General features: G+C 38.5%; 1 long non-coding RNA gene across 2 annotated transcripts; it reads left to right on the forward strand.

The window, feature by feature from the left end:
• The first annotated feature begins 11,563 nt into the window (after positions 1-11,563).
• LOC103481295 (uncharacterized) lies at positions 11,564-21,237 on the forward strand. 2 transcript variants are annotated; one of them, XR_536261.1, is made up of 5 exons: positions 11,564-11,678; positions 14,379-14,471; positions 16,773-16,947; positions 17,961-18,050; positions 21,114-21,237. It is a non-coding gene; the product is annotated as an uncharacterized LOC103481295 (long non-coding RNA). The 2 variants fall into 2 exon arrangements; XR_536260.1 differs by lacking the exon at positions 17,961-18,050.
• The last annotated feature ends 6,429 nt before the right edge of the window (positions 21,238-27,666 follow it).

Below are 27,666 nucleotides of genomic sequence, written 5' to 3' on the forward strand. Positions count from 1 at the left end.
AGGCTGAATATTTATCTGATATTTACATTTGTTTGAGAGTCTGAAACTTTAGATTTGACTCAAAAGTAAGAGCAGAAGAAATCTCTGAAGGGGCAAATACATTTTTAGACCACAGACTTTGGTATATTTGGTGTATTTTTAAGAACTTCTGTAAAAGTAAGAATCAGACTCTGTTGTTTGCAGTGTTTTCCAGACTGACATTAAAAGCTGGTTGGGGTTCTCTGTTATTTTTGTTTATTATCCCTTCTTTTTTGTGGTCAGCCAAGGAGGTCAGACATTGTATTTTTCCCTCTTATAGACATGTTTTTCTTCCTTTATGAACGAAGTGTTTTGTTTGTTATGTTGAACTCAGAGATCCTGAAGCTTAGTGCTTCCCAGTGTTTGTTTTTTCTTGCCTCTGGTTATTTTTCCTGATTTATATAATTTTTCTCTGACAAAAACCCCCAAAACAAAACATTTTTTATTAGGTTTTAGTGAGTTTCGCTTTTTCCCGTGTTTAACTTTCAGTTAAATACATGTTCCTTTGTCTTCATGCTGTAATAGTAGCCATAAATACTAACCATGAATAAATCTGCCTTTATACCACAATAATATGAGATACACTCCCTCCGCTCAGGTGATCCCCATTCCACTCATTGTGGAATCTGTTTTTTTTGTTTGTTTTTTGTCAAAAAAGCGGAATGATGATGATAAATTTGTAAAATCAATAAGGCGGGTAAATAACTTTTATAGGCACTTTATTGTCACTCACATTTTCTCCTGATGTTTTTTCTCCTTAACAAGCTGCTGCATATAGAAAAAAACTGGAGTGTCTGCATAATTCATGTAATAAAATGCACGAGTGAATTAATTACACCCACCTATGCAGACAAGAAATTATTGCATTGCTAATTGAAAAAAAATCATTTATAAATATGTATTTTCTGAAAACATGGTATTTTAAAGATTGTATGTGTTTGTGTGAATATATCTGCTCTATTTGCAAACATTTAGTCTTGTACAGACTCCTGAAACCTTTAAATGTTTCTAATTAACATAAGTGACAAAAATAACTGCAGCTTATACCTTTCTGGAAAACAAATCTTGATTGCAATCCTATAGTCCGTTTGCAAAGATAGTTTATGAATCAGTGCTGTTATTAAAACCAATTAGAGTGTGTCTGGTTGGTTATTTTGTGATACCACAAACAATTACAATATAACACAAAACAAGTACATTACAAAAATCAATACCTCTTGATTATTTTTACTTACATGTGTAGAGATGACAAAATGGTTGCCTGTGGCAACACCAGACTCCTGCTCTCATTGATCACATTTCCTAAAACAGTCATGAGATAAATTTTCACATTCTATAATCCGACTGGTGATTTTTTTTTTTCATCCTGCCTCCCTGGCAGGATGAAACTCATCTTGGCTCTTTCAGAACAACATCTGTATTCTGCTGTAATCCCAAACCACAAATCCCTCAAGATGCCTGCTGCAGCTATAGGCCCACCGTGATGAGGCTGCGGTCCACGAGGTCCATTATTTTTCTGTTAATTTAGAGCTCTGAATCATATCTTGGAGTGTGATTAATGCGGAGCATGCATAAAGACTGCAGTGTGTATGAGACTCATCTTAATCTGTTCTGCTTTGCATATGTGTGTACCTCAGCCAAAGTTCTTCTTCAAGGAAATACTGATCTACAATTCAATGCAGAAGCATGTTTTCCACTTCTCCCTGTTTCAAAATTACCTGCTGTGACCGAAAGGATGTGGATAATCCAAGTTGAATTTACAACATCTAAGTACGTTACAGATCCCTTTCACTGTGAAATTGCTAAAGAGGTACAACATGCTTTTTAAAATGTATAGATATGGAAGGAGCTGTAGGCATTGACCCAGTTCATTCAGCTGAGTTCAGTTCGATTCAAAAACGGGAATTAAATGTTGTAATTCATGTTGTCCAAGTATCTCTGGAGAGCCACTGTGGATGGTGATGCATTGAGGATGAAGGATCTGTGATCACTGTCATCTTGTAAAGAATCTAAAGAAGCTTCTGCCTGAAAACCAAAGCAATCTCATGCTTGCTCACAACATGCCAGCAGCTCAATTTCCTGTCTGCAGAGGCAACATGACACCATGAGTTGTTGGCAAGCACTTCTAATTTTCTTTTGCTGCTGCTTTTTTTTTTTTTTTTTAAATCTCTGTCAGTCCAAGTAATTTGGAAGCTGAACTAAAGAGATGTTGGAGTTGGGGATATGATCCTTGCCCATTAAGATAAATGGAAAAGATGTTTTGAACTTGCTCATTCTCTCTGTTCTTTATTTCAGCTCCACATCTACGAAGTGCTGCTTTTCAACTCCTGTGGGATACTGGGTCATAGTTCAGGTATTATTTACATTTCTGAGATGATAATCAGCTTCTTCTAGTTGTAGAAAGAACACCTTGTTGCCATGGCTACACACCATAAGACGCTCCAAAAGTAAAAGCATAACAGCGAAAAGCCTTCAGACTGAACAGCATCTGAAACCGGAGGGGACAATTGTCCAACCTCGCAATACCACAACCAAAAAATAGAAATAAGTAAATATGAGGAAAAGTCAACAAAAAGAAATAATTGGAACAGACAGAGGTACTTTAGCGTGCTGCCAACATGAGCGGCACAACTTTAGATCATTTTAAATCATTTGTAGATCACTGACTTATACAGTAAGGCAACTTACAGAGCATTACAAAGATTTAACAGAACAGTCATCACTTTTTTCTCTATTCTAACTAAATGGCAGCAGTGGAAAAGTTAGAAATTTTACTTTAGCTTTTGTTTTCACCTACCTTAGAAACATGTATGAATTTCTGTACAGTTGAGTTATTTTAGCGGAAATCATTTAGACAAACATAGTCTTCCATCCTTTTCCTGCTTTCTCTGCTCTTAATTTATGATCTGCTGGTTCTGATTTTGGCTCATTTCTTTCCCAAAGCCTAATAGTTCTGTAACGCGGCATCTTATTTAGCAGCATGACAACATGCAACATGACAACAAAGTCACATTTTATGGCTGTTCATGCATAATTATAAGACCATGAAGCGCCTGTAGGTGAAGATAAGCGTTTCCTGGAAGCTGGATGTTTATATTGTGAAGACAGGATATAAACATCCAACATTCCTTTTGGGGTCGAAAAAAGCATGAATATCGTAAAGGAGGCACTACAAAGCAGAGACAGAAACAATAGTTTGTTGTTCCTGTCAAACAGCACAGCTAACATACCATTTGTTTAAAATAGTGAAGGCTGAAGAAAAAAATTCATAAGATTTTTTCGATTTTTTTTTTGACTCTTTGAAATGAATAGGAACCAGAAAGCTCCTCTGGACAACAACCTTTGACTTCTGAATTCTTCTTTTAATTAAAATTTTGAAAAGCTAAAACTTAAGACACCTCAATATGATTGATAATATTCCGTTAGATCCTTGCCAGTTGCATCTCAGTGAAGGTATCTCTCACATGGATACATTATAGGCGTATTGCTTCGTGCCCATCATCTTTGATTTATTTTTTTTGCATGTGTCGCTGTCTTGAAAACGGTCATTGTTGGATGAGTCCAGAAGATCTTGGCCTGTGTTTGTCCATTGATCCACACCAGAAGCAGGCCATGCATTTGGTGCCTGGCCATTCAGTGGGGATTTAATGATTTAATCCACCAACATGACGTTACAAGTGTACAAGCCACCAACCAATGCTGTACTAGAAATGCACAATAGCAAAGCCTGGTAATCCAGTGAAAATAATAGCACTGAAAATAATATCAGTATTGAGAGACGGGATTTCAAGTGTCCTGCTCTGAATGCGTCATTCAAACGTGGTTTTTGATGGGTCCTGAGGGACCAGATGGATCCAGATCTCACCAACTGTTGTACAAAAATAAATATAGAGAGAAGACTGCTAGAAGACTTTCTTATAGAGGTTTCCTTATGACTTTTTTCCTTTCTACATACATGCATCAAATACAACAGCAGGATGTTTACCTGGCGTGCCGAGGGAGGGAGCAAGTGAGAGGGCGCCATTTATTTTATGCAGCACTATTTATTAGCAATTATTCTGCTGGGAATTTCACATATTGAGAGTGAATACTATTGTTATTATAACAAGAATCCCAGTTAAGACAACTCCAAACCTCTACAAAACAGCCACAGCTGTGCCAAATGTGTGGAAAGTACAGTACGTAACGCTCACTCAGTTGTGATTATTTCTTTATAGACAAAATCCATCCTCCTCTCTTTACACAGGAAGAATTCAATGACTCCGGCATAGAGCTGATGTCTTAGTTGCAGTTCCATCAAGAAGTCCTTTTCTATGTTCTATAGCCACGGAGGCTAAGGCTGCAAGCGCCCTGCAGTGACATGATGCTGCTCTGCTGCCTTGATCAGGCAACTCAAGTTGGCAAATCCTGTTACACCAAATACCAAGTCTGTCACTTGAAAATAGCAGGCATTCCCTGTATTATAACCTGCAATGCTTGTCAGAGACGGTAAGCCAGCTGTACCGTTCATAGACACTGTTCGGAAAGTTCTTGACAGTTTTACAGGTGGTTTAGACAGGTTGGGTAGCTGTGGGGTTGGCTGGCCTCTCATAATGTCCAGTTCTTCTGAAAAAGTCTGCCTTGAGAATGGCTCTCTAATCTTTCCTGAGACTAAACCCTTTTGCTTTCTCCATCAGCCGTTGTGGACAAAAAAAAAAAATCTAAACAAATTCACAGGAGTTATTGAGGGAACGTTCTGTTGCTGTATAGTTTAATTGACGTAGGCCTGCTCAAAAGATTCTGAAGGCCCTGGGAAGATTAGATTGCCCACATGAAGACTGAAATCTGTTTGGACAAAACAGGGAACATCCAAAGAAATGTACAGGACGAGGCGCAGCCAAGAGAAACATGACAAGAAAGAGAAGTGTTATAATTTAGGTTGTGTTTATATATGTTAGGGAATCTGATAGTGTTTAGATCAGCAGAGAAGGCTTTGCTAACAGCTTACCAATGGTACATTCTAATTCTTGAACCGCCATCTGTCCCACACTGGTGCATTCTATGTGTCCATGACAATTTCCCCCCTTTTTACAGAGCTAATCTTTCACCAACACGGCAATGGAACCAAAACCACCACGCTATTTCCCTAAGCTCTCAGGAAGGGATACAAAAAAGGACTGTGCTGCATGCCAAAGAGTTTCATAGATCTTTTACTGTGGCTTACAAAGTGAGGAAATACAGATATGAGCGTCGAATGAAATAAGGATTCCATGGACTGGTGTTGGTTGTGCAAAAGTGTCTCCTTTCACAGTTAAAAATGGAGGAACTCTGTGGAGATTGGTTCTGTAGTTTCTGATGGCTAAACATCCTTAATTCATTTTGCTTAAAATGTTTTTGACCAAGCTGCATAAAACAATTTGACATGGGTAGAATGTGGCTCAACATGGAAGTCAGCTTTTGGTGTCAATTAGATTATAGTTGCAGCAATTTAAAATAGCGCTTCAGTGAATATATTAAGTCTCATTTTTAGAGCTTTTACTTACTTACCAGGGAGCAGCTGGTGTTTGCTTTTACCTCCATCTGATTTTCAGAAGCCACATCATCATTTGGAGGATGGCAATATTTCTCGAAAACTGCAGATTCATCTGTTGTAATTGTACTCAGACAGCTGGGACTACTCTCATCAAAGAGAATTGCAGAGCCTGGTCCTTGTAGCGTTTCCCCCTTTCTGCTCAAGTTTAAATAGCAGAGAAGTGACTGTCTGAATCCTTCTAGTTACATGCATTGTGTGTCTCTGCTTCCGTTCGAAGGGTCTCATATTGAATTTGATTTTTACTCTTCATCGCCTCTGTTAAAATTAGCTAACCATTAGGTTTAAATTACTTTTGACTATAATTTTCTAAAAGTCACAATCACAAAGCTAATTTTGGTTTTGTATTCTCAGTTAGACTTCAAAGCAGACAAATTTGAACCTTTTTTTTTTTTTAAATCAAATAAATTATGTAGATACAACTCTGTTGGTGTTGTTAGTTTAGAAATAAAATGGTAAATAGCCTGTACTTCATCAAGTCCAGAGGACTCCACTGTTGCACTGAGGAAGACTTACAGAAGTGCAGCTGCCTTGACCCTGCACCACTGGGACCACCACCACCACCACCACCAGCAGCAGGTRAAGTGGGTGAAGTGTCTTGCCCATGGACACAAAGATTCAGACAAACTGACCAACCACCGGATACAAGACAAACTCCTACCTTCTGCACCTTCTGCACACTTTCACCCAAATGAAAGTGAATGTTCACCCAAATGGGCAACAGATTTTCTCTTTCAAGAGAAGCTGAAGAGTAAAACCTGGATCTGATGTCTCTACAAATCTCTAAACACTTCACACCCAGAGCATCATTGTTTCAGATTACTTCCTAGAGTTTAACACTATAAACTGGAATTGAAACTTCCCAACTAATAAGAGCTAGTATTAATAATAACACTGTTTTTATTTGGATAATCATAGCTAGTAACAAAATCTTGAAAGATCTTTTTTGTGGGCCTGTGAATAAATCAGCTGTTAGGGATGTTAGGGTTTGCAGAAGACCATATACATCAAAAAGAATCAGCAATAAAGTTTTTTTTTCTGCTTTTACAAACAACAAAAACTGAACTTCATGAATTTTGGAAAATGAAATGTGGTTTTATGTAAATCAGAACTGCATGTTTGAAAACCAGTAGGCCAAAGCAGCATTCTGGCATGTCTGTAGTTATCCAGTTGTTGCTTTTAACAAGCCAATATACACAGGCCAGCATCACAGAGATCCTGCTGACTGGTAACTGCAGCATGAAATCATCAGCTATCTCACCTTTGGTGTGTGGAGAGCAAACGGAGAACAAAAACAGCCTATAAAATCAAGGTCACAATGACACACTAAAAGTTTCTTATTTGCAGAGTTTGTGGGGCCAGATGTTCCTGTTAAACAAGAGCAGGACCTTTTTCATTTTATTGGCCATCTAGACAAAATATTGTGTTTGAAATGTTTAGGGAAGCATTCCTTTATTTCTTTGCTTTTAGTGAATAAAGATTCATCTCTTCAAATCTCATCTGTGAAATGCATAATGAAAAAGGCTTGTTCTTTTTGTCTCTATAAACTACTGTATATGTGTGGTACTAACTTCAAAGGCATGTCAAACAAAACAAGATTGCTTAGCAGGGCTTTGTACTGTAACGGTTACAGAACAATATGGAATCTGCTTGTTTATTATGTTCCTCAAAGTCACTGTCGTTCGTGATTTGCAAACCTTACAGGCTTCTTTAATTGTAATCCAATAGAAATTTTACGTTGACAATTAATGAACAAAGCAAGCTGAAAGGATTTTCTCCTTGCAGATTTTTCTGCATTTGATTTTTTGTCACACTTCTGTCTTAGATCATTAAAGAAATTTTAATATAAGACAAAGATTACCTGAGTAACTGCAATTAATGATGCAATTTCCTAGGTGAAAAAAGGCATCCGAGCCAACCTTGTAAACCTTATGTAAGTGGACAACTCGTTCTACATAGAGAGTTTTGGCCCATTTAAAGTACCGCCACATCATCTCATTAGAATTTAAATTCAAATGCTGGATTTTTACTGGACCTCTCCAAAATCTTTATTTTCTTTTTTGTATTATTTAGAGGTATTGCTGTGCAGCGTACTGTAGTACAAGAATCAACAAAGGTTGATTTTATTTAGTGACATCTTAAGTTCTTTCAGTTTGAAAATGAAATGATACACACTTGTCTCCTGACAATTTTTAATCTTAAGCTCTCCGCTTTCAAAATTTTACTGGTTTTGTGCAGAACTGAAACACACATAAATCTCACTGATCTGTACCTTTTAGAAAATAGGTTGAGCCAATCAATACAATCTAGACAAAAAAGAAGAGTAAGATTATTAATCTAACTTACAAACTCGTCTTTGCGGTTAAATGGTTTGCACAGTAAAACACTTCATTCAGTTCAGTGCAAAGAGCTACTTTAGAGAGAAGAAACAATACAATGCAAAAAGAAAAGCTCTTGGTTTGGCTGAACCCAGTGATGTCATCAATGACATCATGAACCTATTCAACCAGGAAGTGCTTGACCCCCCCCCCATTTACCAGGTCTGGATTTAGGATCTGAACAGAAGGACGATGGTGAGTTTATTCAAGGAGACATTAAGAAACGGACATCTTAAATGAACTGATGATCACATAATGTTTACTTTAGATGTTTTGATGGATTGTTCTCATGCTTCAGGTGTGATTTTGGTATTCCTGTGAAGGCTAGCACTGCGCCACGTTCCATTTGTTATGGCTAGTGACGGCTAGTCCCCAACTCTTGCTGTGAATCAGTTGTACTTGGAACGGGGAAATCCCAACTTCCCAGTAAAAAAAAATAAATTAAAAAAATGAACTGAAACCCCCTCCAAAGTCAAATTTCCCACTTGGAAAGTGAGTAGCCCCAACTACCCACAGTTATGACTGGTAAGGCGCACTTTGCATTTCAAAATGGCCGCTCCTCGCACCAGTGGTAGTAAGATGTGGGAAACATGTTTATTTTACAAGACATATATGTACAAATGCATCTAAAATCCAATGTTAGTGAGTGAAACTCTAAAGTGAACAAATTAAAAGTGTTGTTTGCTTATGGAAAAAAATCAGCAACTGAAGAAATCCAAAAGGGAGTAAACACATCTATGGCACTGTACATAGCAAGTTTTTTTTTTTGCTTTATAGCAGAAGAAGAACCAGTTCAACGTTTTATGAGGTTTAAACACATATATAATTTAAAATTAGGCAACTGCTTTTTCTTTTGAAACTAAATGTTTCTTGTGAGAAAAACAAGAAAATAACCCTTTTACCTTAATCTCACTAATAGGTTTGGCTCTGCATGTAAAAAAGCAAAGAAAACTCCAGAGGAAGAGAAGAGATGTGTGTATTTAGGACAGACTGAGTCTGGACATTTGTTAGTGAAGAGTAATTTTAGAAAATGCTCCCTCCTTTTATCCTATAAATGATCTGACTGCTATAAGGAGTGCAAAGCTGCAAAATAACTGCACCCGTGTGCATTACTACCCAGAGGTAAAAGAGGAAATTAGCTAATTGAAATGTTCAAGGTCACAGATGGAGCACACAGTTGTCGTAATGACACTTGAACATTTGCAGCATGATAACAGTCAGACATAATTGCACGGTGCTTGCAAAGAGACAAGAGAAGATGAGGAAAGCCTTGGCTGCAAACTTCAATTCCACTTGTGTGAACTGATAACATCTACAGTAAAAAGAAAGTGAGTTTTGTGTGGTTTGGATTAAGGTTGGACAAAACTCAAAATACAGCAGACTTAAAACGATTTATTGTGAAATCTGTGTAACACCAAACCAATTTGTTTGACAGAATTGTTTTCTTCGATACTATGACTCAAAACGAGATTTAAGGTCCTCAGGAAACTAATTAGTTAAATTTAGTTGCTTAAGTTTTCATACGTCTTGAAACTTTTCACATTTCCTCACAACCAAGAACTCTAACAATGTTTTGTTTGTATTGTGTTTGACATGGTTTGATGCCGCCATATAAAATGCAGAGCCTCCGCTTGCTTTCCAGTACTTAGAAGATAGAGCTCACCTGTGTCATTTAGCTTCAGCATAAGTAAAGCTGTTGTTGATCCCTCAGAGGTTGGAAAACATTTTTGCAAAAAACTATATAATGGCTCATTCTGCCGTGAAAATACACATACTTTCACCCGAGGCCTGGATTTCTGCAGCTCCTCCAGAGTTACGAAAGGCACATTGTCTGCTCCTCTTGACATATCCTCTCCCCTGCTTTTAAACAAGTTTGTCTGTTTAAAATCTAACTTTAAAATATGGCTGTAAAGTGACAAAATGTAAAGGAACTGATAGACACTTTTACAAGCCGCTGTATTTAGATGAGCTTCACAGTAAAGCAGAATACATTTTAATTCAAAATGTGCTCTAATTAACAGTTTGCCTTCACTGGAGATAGCGGCATTTTGTGCATTTAGTGAAATTTGTTTAGTTGCCATGAATACATGCTTCACTGTGTGAGTATTGCTGTGGGTGTTATCTACGTTCATGCCCAGGTGGATATCAATTAGGTGAACCAAGCATGTAATTGATTTCCACCCTGTTACCTTTAGCTCTCGTATTTGTGAAATTCAGACACCCTCACTGTAGCGTGTCTCTTTTTTCTGCTGCCTTGTGTCAACGCCTCCACAAATACACGCTCTTTATCGCAATAATGGCGGATGAAAAGGATCTGCGTGATTCATTTAGGGCACATGAGCCCTGCGCTCATTGTGATTTCATTAATCTGAGCTGCAGAGAGTGCAAGATGGACACCAGGTCATTACCAAATCACTATTCCAGCCATTACAATAAAATCAGATACATGAGAGCAAATTACATTTTTGTCCAGTCTAAGCGACTGCCTGATCTGAAGCCGCTGCTGCCTGACCCACCATTCCCGTCACGTAACACGTAAAGGTTGTGTGCTCCTCTTGCTCTCGGCATTTTCAATAATTCACCGAGATCAGTATGTGCGATTGGTCCTGCGACCCGTGTCCGTGCGGTCCGCCTCACTGTATGCGCTGCGAAGATAAGAGCGTGAATCAAAGACAAGAGACACCTCAGGGAGGGCTGGAGTGGTGGAGCAGCGAGGGGCGTTGAATCCCGGGGTCAACCACCTGACCTGGGAATGACGGCTCACGCAAAGAATATCGGAGACTCGCCAGATAAAGTTCTGGAGTCTGAGAGGTAAAATTTTCAGATTTTCTTCTCCTAGACAACTGTTTTTTTGTTTTTTTTAAAAGAGAAGGTCTGATTGTAGATTTACAGACCTAAATCTGTAAAACTATAGAAAACTCTTTTCTCATGTAAGAACTTCAACTTTAAATAAACTTTATTGTGTATATACTGTGTGTCTGCGGACCGTGTTGCCTGCACGTGTATTCGAGTCTGTTTGAATAGTTTTCTGTTTGGAGGCTGAATTTTTGCTCATCTTTCTTTGCAAAACAGCCCAAGATCAGTCAGATTGATCAGAGGGGATCTGTAAGAAAAAACATTTAGTTTCACCAAAGATTCTAAGATGTTTTAGCTGTCGCTTTAGAACAGGAGTGGGCAATCCTGGTCCTCGAGGGCCGGTGTCCTGCAGCTCTTAGATGTCTCCCTGGTAGAACTCACCTGGATCCAATAGCTGAGTCTCCTCCTCTGTTCAGGCAGGTTCTCCAGAGTCCTGCTAACGACCTTATTATTTGACTCAGGTGTGTTGAAGTAGAGACACATCTAAAAGTTGCAGGAGACCGGCCCTCGAGGCCTGGAGTTGCCCACCCCTGCTTTAGAATATACTCAGGGTCACTGTTTAGTGGAAAAGTAAAACTTCCAACCTATACTCAAATCTTTTGCAACCTCTAACAGATTTTCTTTTGGATTTCACTGCATTCGGTTTTACCCTTCTTGCCATCATCTCTGACCAGCTTGCCTGAAGAAAACGCTTCCCACAGCATGGTGCTATCACCACATTTCAAAGAAGGCACAATGTTTTAAGGGGTGGTCGTTTTTAACTACGTATGAAATTGACTTGTATGATTTCTCTACATTGACACGGTTTTATTTGCTTTGTCTTTACGTGTGCAGGAGGGCTCACAGGAGGAAGGCAGGTAAGCGAGGGAAGGGAAAAAACTTCAGTGATTTTGTGATTACTTTTTCAGGAGCTTGAACTCTGTTGAACCTGTACGCATCGCGTGGAGTGGTGATAAGCTGTGAAGACACAAAAGCAATTCTCCTTACTTAATAGATTTTATTGATTTCCAAAGCAGCCTAAATGTTGAGTTTTAGTCCCATCTGACCAGAGCACCTTTTGTTTTTTTACATGATTTTTGTGTCCTCCACACTTCCTCTCTCTGTCCTCTGCTAATATCTGTCCTGTCAGATTTTCTCCCCTCTGACCTGTGGATCTAATCAGCTCCTCCATCCTGTCTGATACATGAAAGTTTTGCCTAGTTTGCCAATACAGATGAACCTTTAAGAGTATTACTTCACCACAGTTTTTTATTTTTATTTTCACAAGTGTTATTAATATTCTTGAGTGCAGATTCATGCTAGTTTGCCCACCTCTGGTCACTTCGCAGAGTGAAGGACAAATGCTTATTAGCCAAACATGCACCAGGCAGACAAACACAGCCATCCAGTGTAACATGAGACTCCTTGTATTTAAACAGGTTGCATTGTTCTAATGTTGTTTTCTGTCTGCTGAGCCTTCTCCATTTGAGGACTAATGAATATACATATATACAATATAGTTTAAAGCTTGGGGGTGTCGAATGTATCCCAAGTTTAAATTTCACTAGCATTTGACCCAACTTTGAACATCCCTGCAACTTTATCCCCAGTGTATTTTTATACATGGGGCAAATTGGTAGTTGCCCAAGGCAACAATAGAAGAGGGCTGCTGAAGGGACCTATTTTAAAAATGTATTCATTTGTCATTTGAACAAGTTTCTATTGTTTTTTTTTTTTTTTTTTTTTTACATGTGCAGGCACTCTATTTTTTTTCTTAGAAAGAAAGATCAGGCGCTGTATGATGTGAATCTATGACCTCTTACTGAGTGAGCAGTAATATACACTGTGTCTGAGCGCTAACTTTCGCTGCTTAACACCAGAAAACGAAAAAGAAAAAAAAAACGTTCGTAATAGGTGTTGGCAGCAGTAACAGAGATGTTTCCAGAACCTCATTAATGCTAGAACTACCACTAAAAAACTTTGCAGTGTCAAATAAAATTGTAAATTTGAAGTCATATTCTGGGAGAGATGGAGGTAGGAGTTGAGTGGTTTGCCAGTTTGAGCTCCCAGCTCCGTCCAGCTCAGTTGTTGTGTCCTTGGGAAACTCGGTTCATCTGCCTTGCCTGCTGGTAGTGGTCAGAGGGCACTGGGGTGCCGGTGCAGGGCAGCCTCGCTTCCGTCAGACTGCCCCAGGGCAGCTGTGGCCAAATTGTGGTATCTTACCATCACAAGCACAGGCCATTTACCATTTACCAAATGATAAAACATGAAACACTTGAATGGATATAAATACTTTTGCAAAAGACTGCATATGTGAGCTGGGAAAGAAGAGCGATCAAACCGGGGGCTGCATCAAAGCATCAGAAGCATATCCAGAACCGTTTCAGAGCTGTGATTATTTTCACCAGCATTGTAGCTTCACAACTGAGTCTGTGACATAAATGTCAGCAGCTGCTTTATTTGGATCACATTATGTGAAATTAGGCAAACGCCGCTTGTCCGTTTTGTGCACCAGCTGTCTTCTCAGCGTTTCTCTTTGATGATATTTTAGCCCATGTTCTTTTCCTTTGTAATGAAAAACATATGAATGTTTGATGGAATTTCCGATGCCGAGCCAAAGCAGCTCGTGTTGTTTTGCAGCTCGATTTGCTGTTGTGATATTTGTTGAATGCTGATAAATATATATATTTTATCAGACAGTATTTGCTGTTTGCTGGGACTGACTGTGCTATCTGGAAAATTTAATTTGACCCAAAAGGACACGCAGCTGTCTCGGCACAGTTTTAAAAAAAAAAGGGGGGAAAGGGTGTGTTTTTACACTGATAGCCATGATACAGGAAACCATGTCCAGGGTGAAGAGATTCTAGTTTAGATGACAGGAGAAATCATCATCTGTACATGCACAGCGATAACATGGAGTCCCAGCAGAAAGATAAGTGCGAATCTGCTCACTTGGATCTCATTCATGAAGGCAGTGGCCTACTGAGAGAGGAAATAAATTTTGACTTGGAGATGGAGTGATGCATGCACGCTCCTTCCATCCTCCCCCGCCAGCCTCCTTAATATTCTGTCAACATAAACCATAAAGGGGTTACTCATGGAAATAAAGAGGCAGAAAGGGAGGTAATTTCACACGCAGCCTGCAGGTCCAATGATTTGTTTGCAGCCCTTCTGGGTTCTCACATAGTCTGAATGTGGCGCTGCTCGATGCTTCAAGGTTATCATTGAAGTGCTGTTTTTATCCACACATTCCTGGGAAAATAAATAAATAAATAAAAGCACAGAGCCTTGGTAACTAAAAGTGGTGTCTGTCTCTGTTTCTTACTCCGCACTCGCATTTCTATATGTGCATCCCCCCCTCCCTCCCCGGTCTGAATGCACATATGAGAAAAAATTTCCTCATGATTAAAACAGGATGTTAGTCTTTCACACCATTCTGCAGATTACAGTGTGTGTTTAGGCTCAACATCAGGTTAACCAAATCTTTGTTGCTCTCTCACTCGTCTCAAGGTGAACATTATCGTCTGCGGTGAGTCAGGATTTCAGACGAACGTACTGATGTTTTTCTCATGTCACAGACACACCAGTTGGTTGCCTGCATGTTGCTGCTACGAGAGATGATTCCCAGGATTAGGGGGATCAGAAAAAAGACCCTTCTAATTTAGATGCCGGTAAGTCGTGAAGACAAGCATGCCTTCCCCTTTAAGCAGAAGCAGGTCTACTTGACATGCCAACTTTGAATTCTTATGTGTGAAGTCACTGCTGGAGGTTGTTTATTCATTTCTGTTAGGGAAAAAAAAGCATCAGTGACAGTTCTTTGAGGATAATCCACCAGAAAAAAGTTTGAAGTGAAGGTCCCATGGTCCTAATGCATTGTAAAAGCAAAAAATTCCAACAGCATATTGAAATAAGGATTGAACATGTCAATGCTTATATCAGCAAATATATTTCTAATGGGACTTTTGGCATGAAAGTCACACCATATATTTATGACAACACAAGCCAGTCACACATACAAAGAAAAGACAACAAATTGGTTCACATGGTATATGATTGAACTGAATAAAAACCAGGAATATTTATTAAACATGGAAGAAAGAAGTTGCCCTGTGATAGACTAGTGACCTAAGTTGTGCCTGAACTTTTTCCCTTTTGGGTTTGGAATCATTTTCTTCACACTTTGCAAACACAAGTAGGCATAAAAACTGCATGAGTGAATGAGGAAGAAAATGATAAAAATCAAGAAAGTCATTAAAAAAAAAAAGTTTGAACTACTCCAGTAAGAAACAAAGTCAGTGGTGTTTTTTTTAATATGTGAAATGGTTTCCTGCTCTGAAAATGGGGGTCGGGGAGGTTGGTACTCAAACTGAATTCCAAATTTTAAATCAAAAATACACCGGACAGTTTTATACTGAATAGAGATATTTCAAACACAATATGATTTATGAAAACGTTATTCCATCTGTAGCACACACCTTTAGTTATTACAGCTAGAAACTATTGATCATGCCCAAAATCTCTGTGTAAAGATGAACTTTACACAGACTTCTGAAGGTTTAGGATGGACCTGAACCTTCAGAGACACATGAAGCCGATTACAAAATCAGCCTTCTATCGCATGAAGAACATTTCTAGGACTAAATGATAAATGTCCCAACAAAATCTTTAGAAACCCATCCATGCAGGTGTGCTACAGATGGAATACATTGATTACTGGAACATTACCTTCACAGGTCTGCTTAAAAAGTCACCAACAACAGATAAACATTAAAACATCACAATATAATCAGTTCATATGCACTCTTTCTGGAAAGCACAAGGCTGTAGGATAAGAATAAATTTTTCTTAGTTTCTGGTATTTTTCTTTATTTGCTGGTTGGTATGCATGTGAAAAGTGTGTGTATTTGGTTATGTTTAGGTACTATGAGGAGTTAAAGTGCAGAATGAGAGCCTCACCCAGAAGGAACATTACTGATTAACCACCACTGCTGATTCCTATCAGTGGAAGTTATTATATTGGCTGATTTTAAAAGGTTTCTTCGTATCACGTTTGGAATTTATGCAGGAAGGTGCAGAATGTGTTTTTGTTGGGGGATTATGTGCGTTTTGATTGTTATTGTCATGTCTATGTATTTAGTGCTTGTAGTGTGTTTGTTGTGTGTTTAATTACACACTACAAGCAGCTTTGTTTAGTGCACAATATCCAAAACATATTTTCTCTGTGGGGACAATACAATAAGAACAATCGCTGGGCGGTCTCTTGAAAATAATAAATAAATAAGAAAATAAAGCGGTGGTTCAAGAACCTTAGGTTTGTTGTAGAACATGTGGACAAACCAATGAAGTACTCGGGGAAATAAATGTACTCGGCCAGAGGTCCCAAAAATTGATGAGCTCTCTGGATGTCATTGCATGGACTATGTTTGGAAGAGAAATTACACTACAAATCAACCGAAACGGGAAATAGTGATGTTTTGAAGTGGAAACGTCATGGTGTGTGGAGCTGTTTTTATTTCTAGTGAATATAATCAGAGGAGCAAATTTAACTGAATGATGACCAAATGAAATTACTGGGAAATGAAGGTGATTTTTTATGTAAGACAATATCCTAAACACACAGTCAAGACAACATTAAGGATTAGGGAAAATAAAGAAAGGTGGATAGAATGGCCCAATAAATCACCTACTTTGAATCCAATTGAAAACTAAAGTACTAATCAGAGTTTATAGAAGAGATCTCTTGAAGAAGTAATCACCATCATGAGTGACTTTTATTTCCCTTTATTACACATACCCTTACTTATGAGATGTGATGATTTATTCATTTTTTTGTATGTGTGGAATCTTGGGGCGGATAATGGCATCTTGTAAGAACTTCACGTCGATAGCCCCATTAGAAATATATTTGGTGGGAAAATGTCTGACAAGTTCAATACTTATTTTCCGGCTGTATTTATGCTTGTGATTCCCAGAGACATCAGAGAGGCTGACTGATTTGAGATGTTCTGCTGTTCGGATTTGCATCTTCTTTTTTAAGACCTCGCCCAGCTGGACAATTCCCAGCGATTCCAGACTCTTCGGATACAGAGCGCTGAGCAAATTAGCTTGCTGCCTGTCATTCCACCTATCAGAGAGAAACAGAGGAAGGTAGGTGGGCCATGTGTCAGTAATGCTGAATGTGACAGTTTGACAGCTGAAGTGCTATTATCATGCTGTGAGTTTCTTTCCCATCTGTGCCAGCATCCAATAGATTCCCTTCATAATGTTTTTTCTTGCCATAACCATCATGTAGTATGCTTTGACTATATTGCATCATTTGGAAGGGAATGCCATCTTTTCTCTTAGTTAATGAGCTCAGTTGTCTCGTCATCAAGGCTTATCGATAGTATCTTACAAAAATTATCCATATTTTGTTACACTACAAACAAAAACTTTATGAGCTAACCCAACCTAAGGTGAAACATTTTGAAATAAAAGCCCAATGATTGCTGCTTTTTAATAATCTTTACAAATAAGAATCTGAGAAGTGTGGCATGCCTTTTATCCAGCCCCCTGAGGTTGAAACACATTTTAGAAATAATGTTTTGATCTAATCTGCTCCATCACCCTTCTGCCTGTATGGTCAGTGTTGTTAAACTTCCGGGACGTAAACCTAAAGCTAACAGATTAGCTTTGGAGCTACTTAGCTTGTGCTTAGTTAAATAAGTAAACACAAGGAACAAAACAAGAATAGGCCGAATTAAAGTGTGACAAGAAGTAAAAGGTGTTTTAATCAACACAAGGAAATAGAACACAATGGATAACTAAGGCAAAACAGAAATGGCTAATAATCGAAAATAGAAACCCAGGAAAACTCTAAAAAAAATCAAAACAACACCAGACCCTGAGACAGAGACTGCACTTACTGCTCATGTCTTCTGACAAATTTTATTTAAGGATATTGAAGTAAAGGGGGAATACGACAGCCTTCCCAAATCGGGGTCCTTTCTGATGGACGTCCATGTTCTGCCTGTGTACCTGTAAGTTCTCTGAGTGAAACTGTACAAAAACGTGACTGTAAATCTATATTGGGTGTGTGTGTTTGTGTGTGCGTGTGTGTGTGCATGGTTGTTTCTCCCGTGTGTCTCTGTTGCTCTTTGATGGACTGGTGATCTGTCCAGGGTGTACTTTGCCTCTTGTCCAATGGCTGCTGGAGATATGCACCAGCACCGTTTTGCTCTGCAAAGGAAACACAGGCTAATTGATCTCAGGTGTGTTTGTGCAGTAACACCACTTTGTAGTCAATGAAGTAATCCATTTTTATTGGCTTCACACACTTGTTTTCATCAGTGACTGTAAATGTGCTTCGAAGGCTCACTTGTTCCCTTTTTTTAAATCCAAATATTCTCAGAATTTGACACAATGTGACCGGCACCTTCCAGTTTAAATTGGTCTGACCTTTGTAAGCCAAAGAGGAGTAAACAGAAAAGGCAATTCCTTAAAAGATATTGCTTGTTGCATAAAACGTTCCTGTACTAAGCAATGTGCAGCATGTCTTCTTTTTAAAATCTAGCATGAAAACAATGTGGTCAGTTTAGAACAGGGAGAACATTATACATTTAATCACATGGAAACTAAAGAGAATCAGATCTGGTCCTGATTAAATATAATGACATATTCTATTATTTCATAACAGTAGATGGTCATATATATAAAATGGATGGGAAACAAATCATGACCTCACTTTATTATTCAGTGATCATTAAAAAATCGGTGCCACTGCTTGTAAGATATTTGTAATGTTCACAGGAGGTAAATTTTTCAAGTAATTCCAGTTTTGTTGTCTGATTGAGTGGAACTCTAAAACTAAAGAAAAAGGTCAGAAGAGTAATCTTCCAATAGGAAATAATCCCTTGCTGATTTGAAAATGATTATGTCTTCTTAGTAACATAGAGCTGGCCCAGAATTATTCATACGTSTGTCAGATATGATAAAAAAATAAATATAATCAGCTTTGGCGCATTCTTGTAATTCTGGGTACAAAATGGGAGTTACCGTTTTTTCCGCACTATAAGGCGCACCAGATTATAAGGCGCACCGGATTATAAAGCGCACCTTCAATGAATGGCCTATTTTAAAACTTTTTTCATATATAAGGTGCATAAAATAGACGCTACAGTTAAGGTTGCCACCCATCCCGTATTGACATTATACAGGATGTAATTTGTTCCGTACTCTACAAATGTGGACGTATAATAATGAAGAAGTGGTCCCCCAGTACCTTATATAGTAGKCTGCCCCAGTCATCGTTTCACTCACGGTGTTGGTGTTGCATATTGTGCGAAACTGCTTTCTGGGTAACACAGACCAACCGACACGCYGCCGCCGCCGCAGTCTCTGTCTCTCTTCCCCCAATACCCCCGGCTTTAAATGTATAGAGGCTGGTCCCTTGGTAATCCTAGTCAAAGCACCTCGGATGAATATCTAAAGCCACTTTGTTGACATAAAGAATGTCAACAAAAACAGTCCGACTCCGGTCGGCAAGGAGAGCCTTCCGTGACTGGGCCGGGGCGTGGCCGGACGATGGTCACCCTTCTCCATTCGCGCACAGCATGTTGGTGGAGAACCTGGTGCCTCATGACCTGCAGACGACCTGATTATCAGGTCAGTAGGTAGATAGGTCAGTCAAACTTTATTAACAAACCAGCGTTCTGACAACTATCCCAGCTTCTTCTTCTACGGGCGAAAATGAAGTCGGCGGCTGCTTACAGTAGTTGCTAGACCTGTTGTGGCTCAATATTGGTCCATATATAAGGCGCACAGGATTATAAGGCGCACTGTCGGCTTTTGAGGAAATTGGAGGTTTTTAGGTGAGCATTATAGTGCGGAAAATACAGTACTTTTATTATTTCTTTTATAAATTACATCTGTAAGGTTAATTTTTGACATATTTCAAATTTATCCATCATTTTTCATACATGGCACTACTTTCACAAAGCTTTGACTCAGGAAGCCCATTTTAGGCACCAGAAATGTATAACATGTTGAGTAATGGTGTGACATTTATTTTAAAAAAGTGCAATAAACTAAACACCAATTCCCTTAGTGGGATGTTAAAGGTTGCCATTGAACAAAAAAAAATTCAACTTGAATTACTTGAATGAGGAGAGATAAAATAAGGAACATAACTTTTGTTTCCAGAGGGTTAACAAGATTAAGTGGTAAGTGAGTTCAGAAAGTGGACRGACGTATTCTATTATAATAAATCATTTTGCATACAGTTCAAGTTCAGTTAAACCTCTTTTATAAAAATATTCYAACATGATCCTTCTCCTAAAATGGCTTTATGGAAATCCAATAGAATTTGATTAAATTAATTTTAAGGCTGAATTAAACTGTGTTTACTTTGACGAATTCCCCGAAGCACCGCAAATTAGGCTTTCACGTTGAATTATTCTCATAATTACGTGATTCTTCCCCATCCATTGTTTAAATATTTCTTTAGTGAACCGTGTTTAATGCGCACTTTCCGATGTACTGTAACTGCAGAGTGACTCATATGTTGCACGGCTCTCTGTGTTTGTGTTCGCTTTATGTCAAATTTGTGCCTATCAAGGAAAGTCGAGTATCACAGCATGTATAGTCACGAATAGCAGCGCTGAATTCGACTCACTAGACTCCCAGACCTTATATTATAAAGCTGAGTCAGTCGGCAAAGCGTGGATATATAATTTGTCTTACAAAACATCTTTAAATAAAAATGTAAGGCCACTAGCATTTTAGCTATTTCTGCAAGATTCTGCCATCTGAAGAAAGACGTACAGAGTCTGTGCAARAATGCCTGTGACACATTCTGCATAAGCAAATCTGTGAGAAGACAAAATCACCTGAACTGAGTAGAAAAGTCATGAAGATAAAAATAAGAATAAGGGTTTGACATTTTGTAAAACAGTTTTTTTGCTTATTGTCATGGGTTCTTTTGTCTGACAGAGGTCTTACTCTGTAACCCCCGTGGCTGATGCATGTAAAGCTGGTTTCCTCTTTTAAGTGCTGCTATTTGTGAATATGCAACATTTGCCCAATAAATAAAGATTAAGAAGAACAAACATTCATTTTAACTTAATGAATAGATACTTATTTTAACCGTTCCATCCACAAGTAAAAACACATCCTACTTAATTTCAACAAATATGTGATCAATCAAGTCAATAAGAGAACCCATGTAAATATGTCTCATGTTGATATCTCCGATTCTCCACAAATAATCTCAAAACAATATATCCTGGCTGCTGACTCAAAGCAGCCATACTACAGCTTCTTCCTTTCCGTTTCAGGAATGTCTTCTGGATCCTGTTCAAGGCGTTCATGGCGAGTCTGGACCACAGAGATAACATTTTGTCAGCTGCACATCCATAATGTAACTCTTTCGTTCCTCCAAACTGCAAAGGTGGAGGCCTTTGGGCCTAATTCTGATGTTCAGTTTGAACACCAAGTCGTCTTCATCTTGTCTTAGATGCCTATATGCATAGATTTCCCGCTATGTAATTAGCTGATTTGTCATTTATGTTAATAAGCAATTAAACAGGTGTTCATAATAAAGTACCTGGGGAATGTATGTCGACGGTGTAGCAACCTGATTGAGGGTTTAATGGGGTTAATGTGTTTAGGTGCGAGGGTAATGGAAAGGTTTGTCGCTTTGCAGTCAAAAAGTTGTGGGTTTGATTAGAGTTTCATCCTCTGCCACATGTCGGTGTGTCCCTGGGCAAGGCATTTACCTCCAAGGTGCTTACCCATCAAAAATATTCACACTGGAGTGTGAATATTTTTGTGTGTCTGGGCGAATGTGGCTCTGGGCTCTTCATTTGGTTCGTATCACCAGAAATGATCTACAAAAATTCTGTTGCATGTGCCGTTTGATTTTCTTACAAATCCCTAGGTAAACATTTGTTCAGGTAAATAAGATTTGTCTCAGACTCTGGTAGTTGCATTTCACCCATTTGCACAGCATGTTTTCAAATTTCACATGATTCAGAGCATTTACCTGGTTTGAGAGCACTTCACCTGATTAGTTCACATCTTGGCAATCTTTCCTGGAAAAAAAACAATTCACCTTTTTTTTTTTTTGACTGTTCCACTCATTAAGATTCCGTGAAACTCCACTTTTTCTAATAACGATTAAGCAGTTGTGCCCAAGACCAACTCCCACACAGCAACATGTAAGCACAAATACATATCTGTCCTTATCATTCCCAGTGTGCAGTGCTGCAGTGCTTAAATGATGTGACAGGTTCTAATGTGGGCGGACAGGTGACGCACACCGGGGCTAGGCATCCCCTGAGCCACACTGTGAACCAGGTTGCAGATTTTATGTGTGAAATGTCACTATGAGTCAACAAACATGCAGACCTTCAGCAGCGGCGTTGCACAGCTTCACCGTGCAGAAGCATAAGCAGAGAGATTAAAAGGACAGATTCTTTGTGTGTGTGTGTGATGAAGCGAGAAGAGGATTTATCTGTCTGAAGTGTTCAAATGTTGAAGGTTGTGCAGTGGTTCTAATTGGTTCTTAAAATTGGCAAAATTCCTGTGGCCTTCCAGAGATATTGTCTAGCAGTGCATCAAATGTGTTCATGTTTTGACAAGATTAAAGCAGCTCTTTTTCTCCCTCTCGGTATGATGTCTGACATCTGTGTGGAGACTGTTTTGAATATTTCAGGGTCTCTCACTCTGCATTTAAGCCAGTGTGGATAAAAAACCCCCAGTTGACCAACTGTTAATGGAATGTAAATGTATTTGAGTACTTCAGTAGATTGGTGTTATCATGAAAACCTTGATGTAAATTGCCACACAACCCATCATAAACTGCATAGTTTTGCAATGGAACATTGCAGCATATTAGCAGGAAAAAAAAAACAAAAAACATTGGTCACACAGAGTCTGTGGGAGTGTGGGCTGGGAGCCAGAAATAGAAATCAGATTTCCTTGCTGTGTAGCTTACTTTATGGGACTATTTGTTTAGTGAGCTGAACACAGTCACTCCCTGGCCTCAGGGCTGGATACGAAGGGAAGATTAAATGCTTAGCCAGCTATGTTGAGCAGAAAGTCATATCATGAATGTTTGAACCAGGCAAGATCTGTCTGATGCAATATACGCTGAACTCATAAGTTGCTCTGGAGCTGTGTATGCTAAGGGAATTATACTAACCTTAACAGCAATATTCAGCTAGGTTTTGGTGTTAATTTGCCAAAACTGCGTCTCCATCTCCGTTCTGCCACCACCAGCAGTGTAAACTGTTGCAGCCAATACAACACAGGATGGACCCATCCATGGATTCCAACCCTGCCATCTCAGTGTTGCATCTGAAATTAACACTCATTGGACCAGCCAACATTTTTCCAATCTGTAATTTTTTATTGTGGCGATCTTGTGTGAACTGTTATCTCAGTCTCCTGTTGCAGCCAGTCTGCTCTGGCTCTTCTGCTTCAAGTTTGATGTGTATAAGGTCTTTCCTGGTGGTAAAGCTATCTGAGCTACTGGTGCCTTTCATTACTGATGCCCATCCAAGAAATAATAGTCTGAGGGAACAAAGAACAGATTCTAAATGACAGCACTGAGAGATTTGAAATAGTTGAAAGAACTTGCAGTACAATATCAAACTGGCTTAGACAATCATTTCAGCAAATCCTCCCAATACAATTTTGTGACTGCAGCTGCAGGCATTGTGTTGGGGCCAATAAGTGCACACATATGATTCTTGCACATATTGGCATAATGCTATTCAAGACAAGACATCCTGTCTAGGATCCAACTTTTTGTCTCCAGGCAAGGTTAAGGCATTTAATTTCTGTCAGAATCTTCAGCTTTCTCAGTATTAACCCGGAAGCCTCTGACATGTACACGGCATTTTCGTCTCCATAACTGCTGTTCTCTTAATATTTTATCTTTTCCTGACCATTTTCTGTAAATTCAAGAAATGGTTTCTTCCCCAATCTGGTGCTCAGTTTGAACTCTCACTAAAACATGTGCTTGTATATGATGAAATCTTTTGGTAAATGTCAAAAAACGTAAACCTTACCTGTCAGCGGGTCTCATCTATGCAGTTATATTAGATTTTTTTTCCCCCCAGCTGATCCAATACAAACCATTGCTGAATGAAATACTCCCAAACATGTCACTTGTGCCTCAAATTAATTGTATTTGCTTATTTACAGTGTAAAAATTGTTGGACATTACTTTTTTTTTTTTATCTAAACACTACATGAAAGTGTTGAGTGGTTTGTGAAAATTTGCACATGAATTTGATAGGCTAACTTCCATCATAGCTTAATTAAAACAATCCCGCAAAGGAGAGTAAGCCAAAACTCCTCCACACAATTTTAATGACTAACTGGCAGTTTACACGTGATAGCAGTTGTTGCCATCATGGATTGAGCAACCCATTATTACGTTTACAGAATAGCTGTTGTCCATGAAAAATAAAAATCGTAATTTGGAAGCTTTTTCTCGTTTTATCTTGGATATTACATTTTCTTTTGTCTAAAATATTAACTGGGAAAAAGATGCAAACCAGAAAAAGATCTGTAGGAGGGCAAATCCTTTTTTTTTTTCATCACAGTGCTGCTTATTGAGTTTTCATGCAAGAACTGCTTCATTGACAAGTTAACTTCTACTGCTGTCTTGGCTTCCGTGTGCAACAAGGAGCAAAATTTCAAAGTTTTTTCGTTCTCCTCCCTTTTCTATTTTTCTGATATTAAGGGAAAATTTGTTGGTTTAGTTAATTCAAATAGTTTCTTTAGCGTTTGGCATTTCATAGCAGTAAATTAGCATTACAAAAAGCCACAACGGTTTTGATTTTGAAGGTCTCCTAAACAGCAACTGAGTGGATCCAAGAATTTAGAAGTATGAGACTGACATTTTAATTATGAATATAAAATGCTGTTCCACCTGACAAGAGCTAATATATTCATGCTTTGTTGCTGGTATATTTCACACAGTCATACTTTAAAATCGTTTCCATCTTAATGGAGGGGAACGATTCCTTTACACATGACATTAGTTCTTTTGAACATTACCCAACGTTACCTGTGTTTCCACCTAATGTTCACAGCATGTAGCAGTAGTCATAGGGGGTAAATCTGTATATATTAAAAACACTAATTAGGCACTCATACAATAAGAGATACACACACTAACCATGCAATTCATCATGCATTATTTAGCATGGGTTTGCATAAAATATAAAGGTTAGTCTTTCCTATTAATTCTCACAGGAAGATGAAAATGTGTGAACACATGGTGAATGCTATCCTGTATTGTGGATTAATCATGCCTAATATATATATATATATATATATATATNATAATGTCCAATGTGATCCTTTTTGTTGTTGTTGTTGTTGTAGCAGCAACTCCGGATACATATGTTAAGGCATTTGATTCAAAAAACCTTATCAAGGTAAAACAAAATAATTGAAATGACTCTTTATGTTTAGAAATGGAGTAATGTAAGAAAACATAGCCAATAAAGGATGCAATTCTAACTCTGGAAAATATATTTGTTTTAGCTGTGCAAACTTTGTACCATCTGAAATGTCACTTCAAACAAAAGGGGCCATTTTTAGAGTAAAGCACAAAAGGCAGCAGATGGAGCATCCATCAATAAGTCACTAAGGTCAGATTAAACTTTGAGCAGAAAAACAAGGTAGGCATTAAATACTAAATGTAAATGTCATGCAAAACAACTAGTTTGAAACCCTTTACCTCAGTTTTTACTGCCACACTCTACACAGCAACACTCCCCTGCTATAAAATAAGTAGAATTGTTTTTAAGAGGATCAGGGAAGTTGGACTAACAGCTTTAAGCAACAGCATCTGATCACAAGTGATTCTGTTTATAAGTCTGTAACACAGTCTGCTTAGCAACATGAAATAAATATGGCCTTCTTCATTCCCTCTGATGATTTAATTACTGCTGCAGCTTTAAGATTGTCTGTCTGCTGCACCTTAGTGATAAAACGGCTTTGGAGAAACCTTCTAAGGTGCATTCATAAGGAATTTGGATCCCCTTTAGCTACGTTCTTATTATGGTGGCATGTTGATCCAAGTAGTTTAATCACTACAGCAAAGCATTCATGCATCATTAAAATCAAACATAATTAGACCTAATTAGGAAAAACAGTACTTGGGGTTGTATGTTATCTCGTTACTGAGGTTGTTTAATATCTCGAGGTAACAATAAATTTTGTCATTTGCTGTTCAGCAGAAGTTAAAAAAGCGTCGCGGTTCCTGCCAAATGGGGAAATGTATAATAAGCTGAAAAACCTTTTGATATTTTCACATTACGTTGGCAAACCTCTTTGCATTTTAGCCGGAGTTTGTGTGACAGACCAACACAAAGTAGTCAGATCAGCCTGGTCATTTCATAGCTAGATAGATGGCGCTGAATTCAGAACATTCCTGGAAGTAAGCCTGACAGAAGCTGTACAATATTTGAGACTGAGTTGGAGGCCATCATCCTGCGCGGCAGTGACCCTAAATATAGAGCCAGAGCTGCAGTGTAGAAGTTTATTTCAACAGATATTGACATGTTAGAACACCTCAGACATAAAGCCGTCCTACAGACTGTACCAAGACTTCAAAATCCTTGTTCAGTTTCAGTCTTCATGTTCCACATAGCCGGAACATGCTTTGTGCTGCAATTACCTGCAATTACCTGACTTGCAGGTAATTGCAGCAAAGGTAGATCCAGAAAGTAAAGAGTTAATGACTGGGAAAAAATGCAAGGCATTCTTTGTGCATTCTGACTTGTAAAATGTGTGAAAACCAAGTGCTGCGTCCTTTTCTTTTCTTTTAACTTCAGATCTGAACACTATTTTGGTCTGTTACATAAATCCCAAAGAAATACATTTATAATTTTGTGTGGAATGTGAAAGAATGTGAGGGAAAAAAAATAGTTCAGGAGGTTTAAATACTGTTGCAAGTCTGTAGGAGTTTTCTTGCTGTGAGAGTTTTGCTGTTGTTTTGGCTTTCAGGATCAGCACCCTGGACAGCGCTTTGGATCGCGTTGATGTGCTAACTGCTGTTTCAGCTCTATCATGTTCGCCCTGAGCACGCATGTTTCCTCTCGTGTGCACAGTTTTTCTACAAAAAAAAAACATGCATGTTAGGTTAATTAGTGACTCTAAATTGCCCCAAGGTGTGAGTGTGTGTGTGTATGTGTTATTTCATGGTTTCCAACCAAGCCCCCGCAACTCACTGGTGCCCCGTTGCTCCCCACCCTGTGCCTCAACCACTGCAAACCCAAACAACACATATTCATTAAAAGGTTCTCTTAGATTTGTGCAGAGCTTCACAGATCATCAGTAAGGAAAATTGTTCATTTAAAAGAATCCGTATTCAGGTTTTAAATACTCATTTGAAAAATGTCTTCCCCGAAGCATAATTACTGCATTATTCCAAGTATCTGTGCCAAGTTAAAAAAAAATGCTAGCAGCCCATTAGTGATTCACTGCTATATCGAGCTGTAACTTTACACACACGGATTCAAAGAAAAGCTTATTTTTCATGCTTAGCTTTTTTTTTTTTTTTTTTTTTTCAAGCAAACTTTCAGTCTGGATTACGGTTTCTGGATTCAGATTTGCTTTCATCACTGTGCTTCTACTAGTTTACTAGTCTCATTACTAGTCATACAGGCCATTCAAAGCACTCTTTCATGAAACAGCTTGCTTTCAAAAACTACCCGCAGAAAATGATACCACTCATTCACTCCTCATACAATGTCACAAAGTAAAAGATGCTGTAACAAGACAATTTGTCTCCCTTTCTGTCAATGTTAGCATTTAGCGGGAAGACTGAATCCTCTTGAGAACAAGACATATTGCCTAATAAGG

Source organism: Poecilia reticulata, linkage group LG19 (assembly GCF_000633615.1).
Source record: "Poecilia reticulata strain Guanapo linkage group LG19, Guppy_female_1.0+MT, whole genome shotgun sequence".
In the NCBI taxonomy this organism is placed as follows: domain Eukaryota; kingdom Metazoa; phylum Chordata; class Actinopteri; order Cyprinodontiformes; family Poeciliidae; genus Poecilia; species Poecilia reticulata.